We start from the raw sequence: 12,759 nt of genomic DNA on the forward strand, positions 1-12,759 counted from the left end.
AACTCCATGTAGAGCCTACACTGAATGTACCTTTGTACACAGCTATGGTTCTCTCTCATCACTGCGCCATGCATATTAGTCATGGTGGACTGCCAAGAGACAGCATAGCAACAGGGATATTGAAACTGTGCAGGCAGAAGTGAAGAGGCTATCCTCTGGATGTGGATTGTCCAGGGAATTCTTGGTCAGATGTTATGTACAGGGTGAGACTCCCTGTAATGTACTATGCTACTGTTGAAAAGTGCTGTGGATTAATATTTTATGTTTTCATTTTCTTATTTCTTTATTATTATTATTATTATTATTATTATTATTATTATTATTATTATTATTATTATTATTATTATTTAATGTCCATTTCTGTGGTGTGGTGCAGAGCGCAGCAGTGCCAAGCTGCACTTAGATAAAGAGAGGTGACACCTGCAAGACATCTAAAAATAGAAACCAGACGTAATTAATTATTAATTTTTTTCAATTTTATTATTTATTTATTAATTTGAAGTTTGTTTACCAGGATAGTTCATTGGGCTTCAAGGAGCCTGTTTTCAACATGTCCATATATATATATATATATATATATATATATATATATATATATATATATATATATATATATATATATATATGGTTTGCTGAATGCTAAGCAATGTGGCACTTTTTGAATGTTGCAGTATGATGTTTAGGTATGGGAAAACAGCCCATATAAAGAAGCCAAGAATTCTCCACCTGCACCATTTAAGGGGGTACCTACACACCAAGCACCCTATCCATCCATCCCACTCCACTTAAAAATTAATGGGCTTATGGACAAAAAAAATATTGTCCATACATAGATCTCCATTTATCTCCATTTAGCACATGTCAGCGTAATTTCCGCCAAAACATAGCCAAACAGTGTTATTAACACAATTATGTCTGTCCGGGAGCTCTAAGTGGCTCAAATGCAAATTGAGTCAAATTCTTGCCAAGTAAACAGGCACTGTTTGAAGTTTGCAGCATCTCACCTTCCACCTCTTTTACTACATTTCCTATCTACCTTAGTGATATATGTGTTTTAAATGATAATAAACATGTCCAAAATAAACACATCCCCTATTTCAAACCCATGATCATTGCACCTGCAGACCACTGCATTAACCTGACATGTCACACACATCATACCAACAAACAAAACAAATCCCTATCCAAAACCCACACACACAACACAAGCACACCAAAATCCTTACAAACAAACACTAACCCATACATACACAACTATCTCACTATCCCAAACCCTTCCAAATCTAAGGTCCGCGTCACTATCGCACACTCACCTAAACCACTTCCCTAACCCTAACTCACTTATCCCACCCACTACTACAGACCACCAACATCCTTTCACACTTACCTTACTTAGCACCTAACCTAACTCACTTATCCCACCCCTACCCCTACAGACCACAAACACGACACTTACCTACCTTACCTGCACCCTATCGTCCGTCACTACCGCATACTTACACATCCTTTCCCCATCGCAGTGTTCTCAGCGTCGGTGTCTTCCTCCGTCGGTCTTCTGCCTTTTCGATCTTCTGGCGTCGGTGAAGTGACTTGCGATCTTCTGGCGTCGGTTAATTCGTGTTCGCTCTTTTAACATGTCGATCTACTAAGGTAGATCCATATATATATATATATATATATATAGATATATATATATATATATATATATATATATATGCACATATCAACAGAGGACTATTGTACTCCAATCAGGTATGTAACATTTTTGTTTACAACATGACGCATATGTGTGAATATACTTAGGGGGAATGGGAATTACAACATTAAGCCTTTCTTAGAACTATGATAACAGCATTTCATTTATCTCCACATGTGTTACACCTACAGAGGATGTACAATACATCAAGGGTGGAATGTTTTCTGTCAATGTGGCACACTGGTCTCATGGGAATGTCCCTTTATAGTGGTTGTAATAGCACACTGCTATTTGTCCTGCACTGTTGTTTTGACATATTTTCAGGGGGGTTGCCCCCAGGGGATACACTACAGTGGGCTCCAGTGTTGGGTGTATGATCATACAACAGTATCGGTCATAGCACACACAGGAATAGCTGACTATCACTAGTATCTTAGTTGTATCCACAAGCTTAGTATGCTTGCACACTGTGAAATATGACATGTGTGATCAAGCAGTGGATACTGAAAGCCATTATGTTTTTGTTGTATCTCTACATTGTGTACTTCCATGTTTATGATCCTGACATGTGTTCCCATTTTGTTGTCTTTCAGGAAACATATATCCCAGAAACTGTGCCCCTTTCATGGATGCTGAGAATGATATAATACTGTAAGTTCTTCATCAACCCATGAACTCCTACTATCCAGGGGGGAGATAAAACAGAGAACAGTGGGCAGCATTGTGGGCTGACCTTGTCCATGACATGAATGTCATAGGTTATCAGAGCAGTACATATGAGCAAGTTTGACACCATGCAACAGACATAATTCATGCTGCACGCAGAAGAGCAACAGATGTAGCCAGTGATTGTGGTGTCACTGGTGGAGGGCCTGCAGCAGAGCATCTGCTCTCAGCCACAGAGGTATTCCTGGCATACATAGGAAGACACAACAGCTCACAGGTATCCATCACACCATACATCATGGATGTGGATGTCACAGTTGCCACAGCAGAAGAGCTTCCAGGTAAGCTTAGTTTGATCAGCATTGGAATACATCAGCATTCAGTGTGTCAGGGTGTACATACTGTTACGTGGGTGTAAGGTATTTGTTCTTTGGGGGGGGTTAACAGTAGTTTGAATCACATGCTCATATTTTGATCAAAATAATTAATACAGTAGCTACTGTAAATGTGAGACATATGAATCTATTACCTTGTTATAGTGCAACATGCAGTGGTACTTATATTACCTCCCCCCAACTTTTCACAGGTCCATCAGATATCGGACAAGGCGGTTGTCCTTCAGCTGGTAAGCATGACACTGTTTTGTTACATATGTAGATTTACATCAATGTATTCCTGAAAGTGTCAGCCCAGGTCTGCTGCCTAGATTGCTGTACTGTCGGCATGATTGCCAACTGCACAGATATTTTCTGACTGTACACAGATTAGAGTCATACCTATGCCTTGTAGGTGTGACCACACTTATAGATGTGACATCTCTTCCAACTCTGATGATGATGGTGGCCAGAGTGAGGCATAGGTAGAAGTTTCAAGGGCTGAATTTGTCCCAGAGGCTGACATCCCTCTTCTGCCCTCATTGTTATTACACAGAGTCAGTATACATACACATACCAAGGCCCCAGAGGCCACAGATATTCGACCGTCATAGGGTGGGGACAATCAACAGAAAAGTGTGGCAACTATGGCTCCACTGAGTGTAGACACTGGCCATAGGAAGAGAGCTGGAGAGGTTCCACACAGCAGATTGATAGGGATGCTTATAGGAGGCCTGCTGTCCTTCCACCACCTGTTTCAGGTGTCACATCATGGGTCACTCAGCTTGTATTTCGGGCCATCATGGAGGTACAGGCATGTTCTGAAAGGAACTCCAAATGTATGCTCAGGGTTATGGATGCAGCACAATCTGACATCCATGACTGCCTCCACCACATAACACCCTGGACTGGTTCGCTGATACAGTGGAAAGAAGATGGTCTGAGACAGATCGCAGAATATCTGTCTTGGAATGCACATTTTCTGTGCTGGAATGTCTGTTTGGAGTCGAGCGTTGGACTCATGGGCATAGGTCAGCAACCCCATCTACTGAAAGTCCTCATGGCCATGCATGATTTATTTATTTATTTTATTTATTTATTTATTGCATTTGTTAACCAGTACAGTCCACCGGCCCTGGAATGAGCCCATTTTCAGTGGAGGCCCAGGGAGAAAAGCTCCACAAAATTTCATACAAAGATAGATATTAATACACTCCTGAGAAAAGTTTACAAAATTACATACAAGGAATGTGTTGATTTACATAGTGAAAAATATCAGATACTGCTAATACACTGAATGAAACTAATGAACAGGTTACAATTGTGCAAAAATAGGAGTAATAAATGGCATGTGTTCAACATAACACATGAATGAAAAATAAAACTGCAAGATTCCTGGTGAGTGTTCAAATAGCATTTGAATGTGAAACATCTGCTAGCCTAATTTCCATGGGGAGTTTAGTGGTGTAAGAAATAGTAGGAGATTAGAAGGGCTAGGGAGGGTAAGGGCAGGTTAAGTGGCAGGGAAGCAGTGAGTAGGCAGAGTGAAGGGAAAGGAAGTGATAGTGAGAGGTATAACACTGGGGAGAGAAAGTCAGGAGCTGGGGTTGTGTGTTGGGGTACAGGAGCATAACCAATGTGAAAAAAGATGATGTCTGAGGGATTTTTAAAGGAGGCAAGATTGCTGATAGTTCTGAGTGAAGGGGAGAGATTGTTCCGTACATTAGAGATGGTGTAGGAATACAACATTTGGTTGGCTGTGAGCTTAGGTTTCTCAATGGATAGTAGCATTTTGTTTTCAGAACTGAGATGTTGGTTAGACTGATATATGGTTAGTATGGAGGAGAGGGAGGGACAGATTTCTGCATTGTAGATGAGCTTGTGGGCTGCACTTCATTGTAGAAAAGTGAGATAGTGAGGGGATTCTAGCTAATTTAGTTGATGTGGAGAGGAACAGTGATGGGTAGAAAATTTTGTGTTTGTAGCAAATTTAGTTATTTTGTTGTAGCAAGAGTCTAGTTTTGTTCTTAAGGAGGACTGTAGATTGGTTTGGATGGGAGCACCATATAGAAGCGTTGGAAGCAGGAGGGATGAGGCCAGAGCCTTTTTAGTGGAGAGGCTAAGAAAATAGTTGTGCCTATATAGGGCACTTAGTTTTTGATGTTTTTTTTTTAATGTTGTTATAGATGTGAAGGTTGAAAGTTAATTTGTCATGTGACACCTAGCAATTTGGTACTGGTGATGATGTCAATGATGTTGTTATTTTGGGATCAAATTGAGAATAGTGACTTGTCAACAGAGCTGAATTTTGTGAGGGTGAATAGTAAAGATTTAGTTTTATTGGGGTTAAGAGCAAGATGGATCTGGGACATCCAGCTTTCAGTATAAATAAATGCCTCTTGGGTGAGATGCTGTAGTGTAGGGGCCAATTTAACACAGCAGATAATAATAGAGTCATCCACATACTGTACTGTGGGGAAGAGAGGAATAAAAGCTGTTGACAAATATACTGACTAAGAGGGGTCCAAGTATTGAACCCTGGGGACACCTGTATTTGTAGTTATGAAAGGAGAGGAAGAGTGCTGCCACTTTGTGGATTGCTGTCTGTTACTGAGATAGTTAGTAAACCATTGTAGGGTAGGTGGGGATAGTCTGGGATTTGAGAGTTTAGTAAGCAGGAGGCTGTGGGAAAATAGTGTCGAAAGCCTTTGATAAATCCAGGAAGAGTGTTGAGACTAAGGAACCAGCATCTTAAGGTCTATTTTCTGTGTCAAGGAAGGAAATGAGGGCAGTGTTAGTACTGAGTCCGGGCCTAAAGCCATATTTAGTGAGGGAGAGGATTTGGTGTTGGGTCAGGTTGCTGAGGAGTTGAGTATGAATACATTTTTCAAGTATTTTGGAGATTGGGGAGAGAATGGCAATAGGACAGAAGTTAGAGATGTCAGAATTATTGCTGCCTTTATGAAGTGGAAGGATATATGTTTTTTTCCAGATGTCAGGTATGTAGGATTCCTGAATGGACCTGTTGAGAAGGATACTAACAGGATATACGATGGAGGAGGCTGGGAGTTGTAATTATTCTGCAGGTAAGTTATCAGTGGCATTGGTGCAGGGTTTAAGTTTATGAAGAAGTCTTTTAATGGTGGGGGTGGGTATGGGTCTTAGTGTGAAAGCAGGTGGAAGATTAGAAGAGGAATGTACAGGAGTAGCTCCTGGAGGGTCAGTTGTTATAGGCGGAAAGGTGGTACTAAGACTTTTGATGGTCTCAATGAAGTATGTGTTAAAGAGGGAGGCTATTTCAGAGGGTGATTTTTCAGGGTTTGGACATAGGTTGTTGTTAGTTCCAGGGTGGAGAAGGGAGGTGATTGGTCCCCAGAAGTTTTTAGGGTTTAGTCTATGACAGTCTTCCCGCTCCCGTAATGGCAATACATCCAGCACCACAGAGGGGAGTGTGCTGTCCACACCAAGATGTGACAGGCCATGGGATCATATTCCTGAGCATTCCTGTGGAGGACATGGTCTCAGCAGACAGCAGTCACTGTCAGGTACTAGCACCGATTCTGACCTTGGGCATGGAGGTGCTAGTGCAACGCTGGGCAGAGGCAGTTCCCATGTTCATGGGAGGAGACGGTGAACTTTCAGCTCTACCATGCATGGTTCAAAGCTGCCCAACATTCACACATGTAGGGCTAGCACTGATCTTGACTGTGTTCATGCACACACAGACAACACTGTCAAATTCAGGTCACCTATAGACACACATGGCATATTTCCATGGTCCATCTTGGCTGGTTCCCTTCCTGACTCACTCACCTGCTTTCATCCTAGTGGGTCAGCCTAGGCCTCTTGCACCCCCCACACAACACCCTGTGCAAGTGATGATACCTGTGCCACATCTCTGATATCCTCATCATCGATGCAGGGAAATGAAGCTATGTGTCTGATGCACAGGTTGACTATATAAATTAATATTTACTTGTGTAATGCATTGTTGCTTTACCATGCCACTTGTAGTGGTCACTGACAGAGACTGTACAATGACATTTGTAATGAGTAAGCCACATAATTTTGTGTACCTTATGTTGTATGATGTTGCAATGGCTGTATACTTACTCAATGAAAGGTGTGTCATGAACCTGTTTATGTTTCAGTTTCAGGAATCTGTAGGGGACACCTATGGACACATAGTGGCAATAAAACCATAGACGTCATAACACAGGATGGAATGTCAGCACAGAAGAAATATGTCTTCAGCAAGGTACAGCACTATAGGTGTATGGCTCAATAGGTTCATATGTGTATAACACGCTAACAAGAACAATGGCTTCATCAAGTCTACTCATGCATCCCTAATCTATGAAAATGTCTGATACCCTTGATAAGTTTCAACAGGATTTCAGGAGCTAACACATGTACAAGCTGTGGTGGTGGCTATGACCCATCTAAAAATTTCCTGTGTCCATTGCAGACTTTTGTCCTACACCTGTTATGAATGGCTTGTTCTGCATCCCATTGTGTAACTTGCACTGATGTGTGTTACAGGAGATGCGTGCTTCACATGCATGGAGGACCTGTTACATATAGGTTGCAATGTCTGTGTTACATACCTTTCTCTCCACCGTGTGCTATTTATACCACAGTGATGGTGTAGGTGCGTAGAACAGGTAAGACATGTGTTAGTCCTGTCTTGGATATGTGGGAGGTACATAGTGGGATCTGACAACTCCATATATGGCAGCCATATACATCCCCTCTAAAGCATGTACGAGGCAGACTACACAAGTATGGCCTTGACACTGACTGCATCAGACATGTCGTCTACAATGTGTATTGGTTTGCTATGGAACCTGTGTGGCTGCTTCATTTGTAAGATATGCCTGTGTAGTGACATAGCAAAGGTGCCATTGCACTCAATGATAGGTGTGATGTGTGCCAAAGTTGGTATAACAATGACAGTCTGGGATTTACATGACATACCTTTCTGTATAGGTTGTACAAAATTGACTGGATCCCCATATCTTCTCCGACCAGTGAAATTCAAAGGCTACATTACTCTCTGTGTCCATAACCCCATGACTAATGGCTCAACTGTGTGTGGTGTGCAGACACAATCATATTTTCTAGGGGTAGATGACTTTCCAAATGATAGTATTGTGCAGTCCTTGGCATTTAATATTTGTCAGTGGCTCTAACAACAACTAAATGTGTGTCTCAGGCCATCCTGGATAACTGTTGGTTCTTTGTGAGATTCAGTGACAGCTCTTAATATGCAATCACCTGCTAATGTAGTCAGCCAGAGGTCACTGACAGTGGCCTTGACTGCAGAGAAGAGAATGGCTAGAAGGGGTACTCCATTAATGATGTCTGGGGAAAGCCACTGTTGACAGGCGTCATTGTAGCATAGATCTCCCAATGCTATCTTCCCAGAATATGGCTATCAGACACTTGCTTATCCACAAGCTGACATACCACTCTGTAAATAACCTATACAGTTTTCAGTAAGACCTGCTGGCTTAATATTGTCAAACACCTTGTCAGGCCATGGAAGGTGGAATGAGTCATATTCCCCTCATCCATTGCATAGTTTGACACTCACTGAGGGTTGGTAGATCTGATCTGGCCTTGAACAAAACAGTGTGTGGTCCAGTGTTAGTAAGTGCACAACATTGTTACTGCTCGTATCCATGCTAACTCCTTTCATGGCATTTCATATCACATGACTCAGAGATCTGGGGATGCTAATTGGGACTGTATATTAGTTGTCCTTTGTGCATGTAAGTATTGTAGTTACTTCCATCATGTTACAAGAACAGAGTCATCCAAGGTACAGAGTGTAAACAACCATGTTTGGGAAGTGTAGTATGTATACCCTGTGAAGGTAAGGTAGGGGGTTTACTCATGTATTCTGCATTTGGACACTACACAAGCAGTGTGTACTGGAAGCACACAATTACCTTGTGAAGACTGTGGAAAGCAGGGAGTCCATGGAATTGTTGGTGCCTGGTAACTACTAATGGTGGTCTCACCAAAAACACTCTCACATAGGATATCATGCTCCAATACATTTTCTGTCATCACGCATAAAACATTACAATGATGCTCATGATAAGAAGCAGGATACATACTGTTTGTTCATCCACATAGTTCCCACATCATGAAAGGCTCTGTAGGCTACACATACTCTTCTCCAGGTAGATGCCTTGATTAACAACCTGGGCACACAGTTGGCTTTTGCATGTATAATGCCTTATTTTCTAGGGTTGGTGGTATGTCACTAGGAAACTGACAAGATGGTGATTTGGAGCACTGCTGCAGTCTCACAATATAATGTGCAATATCCATCTGCAGCATCACACTATAATGTGCAATGTCCAGTGACATAGATACCAAGGCTTACTGAAACAAGCAGAACAGTGGTGGCGATACATTGTAGGTTACAATTTCACAGAAAATCATGCATCCTGCACTTCAATAGATTAATGGTGAATATTTGCATGACATTGCTGTGAGGTCTACTGCAGTGAACTGGCCACCTTCGGTCAATGTGTCAATGTGTGTCCACCTGCCACATGTCATTGGCATGTCATACTGTACAGTTATGTACGTGAAACACATGTCTGTGTTCCCACATCATGTCACTCAACAACCATTGTGTTGTCTGGTTGCTTGACAGGCATTGTATGCTTGTGAGGGTAATGTAATGTCAGCAAAGTTGAAGAAGTCCTCTATGCATGCACAGGCATCCACATTTTCAAAGCATGGAGTGTCAACAAACACTATATATCAGACTGTGAACCCCAAGGATGTGGCACCATGACCCTAACTTTGCAGAACCTGCTGATCAGATGTGGGAAATGTTCTCACCCCTCTACTCCTATAGCACAAAAACACAATGCATGACAGATGTGACTGCATTTCAAACCTTGCTGCCATGGTGTTTCCAACAGCAGTCATTACATATGTCAATGTGCATTTTGCCAACATGCACAGCTCACATCCTGCACCATTTACACCCACATCACACTCACCTGCATGTGTGCAGCTCTTTACCAGACAGATTCCCAAGCAGCTGACACCTCAGAAAATCCTGCCACTGGAAAGGACAGTACACATAATACTGCATGCACCACTCTCTCACCAGTCAAACACCTGAGGAAAAAAACAAAATCACACCCCTTAGTCATAGATGATTACATCATGAGACACATTGATGTCTGTGTCAACAGTCTACATTCGGGAAAGATCACAGTTAGCTGTCTGTGGGTTGATGCAATACGCTATACCACACATTGCCACAAATCAAGGAATATCAGTTAACATATCTAGTCTTACACACTATAGATTACAGTACTTATCGCACATGTCACTGCCGATGTCTGTTTTGCATATGATTGTCAGCAAACTACTTGTGGATTACTCAAACTAGGCTTATGCTGAACAGCATCTCTGGCATTCCGAGTGAAATTCCTTTGTACTATCTGCAAGTAATATCCTAGCAGTCACATTATTATTTATCCTATCTATGTATCTACAGTTACCAGTATGGCCATATGTGGCTGCTTGCACTTGGATGGGCAAGCATGTGGGCAGAAACAATGTTCCCTGTCCAAGCATGCATAGACAACATTATACATTATACCACCTGCTCTCCTGTTGATGTATGTGTGGTGACATTCAGCAGGCACAGGGTATATATGACATAGGTAAGTGCATTATGTACTGTTGAGCCCTTACTTTGGATTCTTTGAGCAGCATTATAGATGTGTGATAGTGCAGCTTTACTCACCATTATTAGGGTATGTAGGACAATACAGACATCCACACACACATATTTATGTCTATAACTGGAAGTCTATATAAATGTAACTGTGTGTGTGTGTGTGTGTGTGTGTGTGTGTGTGCGTGTGTGTGTGTGTGTGTGTGTGTGTGTGTGTGTGTGTGTGTGTGTGTGTGTGTGTGTGTGTGTGTGTGTGTGATATGTATACGTGTTATGTAGATATATGGGGAGAGACTGAGATGTATGTATTTATATATACACACATATATGTATATATAGATATATATATATATATATATATATATATATATATATATATATATCTACATATGTATTTATAAATACATAGAGATAGATATACCATATATGTGAGAGACAGATAGTGGCAGATGGATATGTTTTTTTATATATATATATATATATATATATATATATATATATATATAGATATATATATATATGTGTGTGTGTGTGTGTGTGTGTATGTGCACATATACATATATATATATATATATATATATATATATATATATATATATATATATATGTGCATGTGTACACATATCTATACATAACAGGTCATTTTGATTTTGATCAAGGGGCAACAGAATTGTGCTCAGTTTAACTAAGTTTATGAGCATGCCCAGTGTGATTGTTAGTACTTATAAAGTGATTCCAGCCCACACCTACCTGTACTCCAGTCTGGAATTTTTGTGTTATAGACAATGATATCTGTCCCTGTGTCTGCAGTACTGCACTTCACTCAACATGTCCATGGCATTCTACAACTGTCTGGTGTAATTAGTATGTGACAGATGGTAATAAATTTCCACCACACACAGACTGACAGTCTATAACAAAAAAAAAATAATAATACCTCACATCCAAAAAATGTGGATACTTCCAGATTAGAACCATGAACACCATCACCCATGCTAACTCCCCTAGTCCACTGACCCACACAGGCTGCAGAACTGAGAAGTCTCATTCATGACACAATCAACAGCATACATATGTACATTGTTATTCCTGCATCACGTGAGACATAAAAATGTATGATCAATTTCTATGTTAATGTCCTGAGATTGCCTGGCCTGCTGATATACCATTGATGAGTTACTGTTAAAGCAGTTATATGGGAACAAGTTGGGCGTGGGGGAATAACAATACATTTTCTGCTGGGATACACAGAAGTCTAATTATCATGAGACCCCAGTGTTTAACATCTCCCTTGACTGTTATACTGAATATTCCAACCATGCGGCCGAGTGAATATTAAGGGACATATATTAGTTGACTGGGTATCTGTATTCGCATGTGGATGTTATTTCTGTCCAAGTCACCCACTATATCTACTTGCATTAATGCAAAAAATCCATACGTACGGTACCATTTCATATTAATCCTTTCAAGTACTGAGTAGGTTAGACACCTACCTTGCGAATGCAACAGTTGACAGAACTATATGCCAGGGTTGACTCTGTCTGATGCAAGCAATACAGAGCTAATACATAGATAGGTACAGGTTGTGTGGTTTGCCTGGCATCGATTTTAATATATGCATGTGAGTAGGAGTAAGGTGTAAGCCCCTTGGTCCCCAGGCTGTCAGTGAATGTACTATGCGCTGTCTCTTAGCCAAAGCCAGAACATACTGAGCATGCCTGTGTCTGCCTACCAGGACATCAGCAGGGGATTCCTCCTCAGAGTCCTTTTGTGACTGTGGCTGTAGTGATGTAGGCACTGGTGGGGTGCTGTGTTTTAATTCCCTTTGCTGATCCTGCTGCAGCTGTTTCCGGAGGATCAAATTGTATAGCATAGCACATACTGTGAACATATGTACATATGTCCACCATGGCTGCTGCATAAAAAGTTTATTGCAATTCAACAGGATAAGCGCTTTCACCCCAGATAGTGCTTCTTCAGATCCATGAAAACTACTAAAAACTAAACACTTTATATAACAATATAAAACAATTAAGCAATTAAAATCATTGATGCAACCTGCGCTTTTTCAATAAAGACTATAAGGGGACTACAGCATTTAAACCAGGTAATATATGCACCTGGAATTTAGTGATCCATTTAGTCTCTGCCATTTCTAATCTGTTATTATAATCTCCTCTTCTTAGACTCATAGGTACTATCTCCAGTACCATGAATTCAAAAGAATGATCTGGGTTGAGGGAGACATGCTTAGCTAGAGCATTAGAGAGATTCACTCTCCTAATGTTACCCTGATGCTGCAA

This window comes from Protopterus annectens, chromosome 3.part1 (genome assembly GCF_019279795.1).
Source record: "Protopterus annectens isolate FY-2018-M chromosome 3.part1, PAN1.0, whole genome shotgun sequence".
Taxonomy (NCBI): Eukaryota; Metazoa; Chordata; order Ceratodontiformes; family Protopteridae; genus Protopterus; species Protopterus annectens.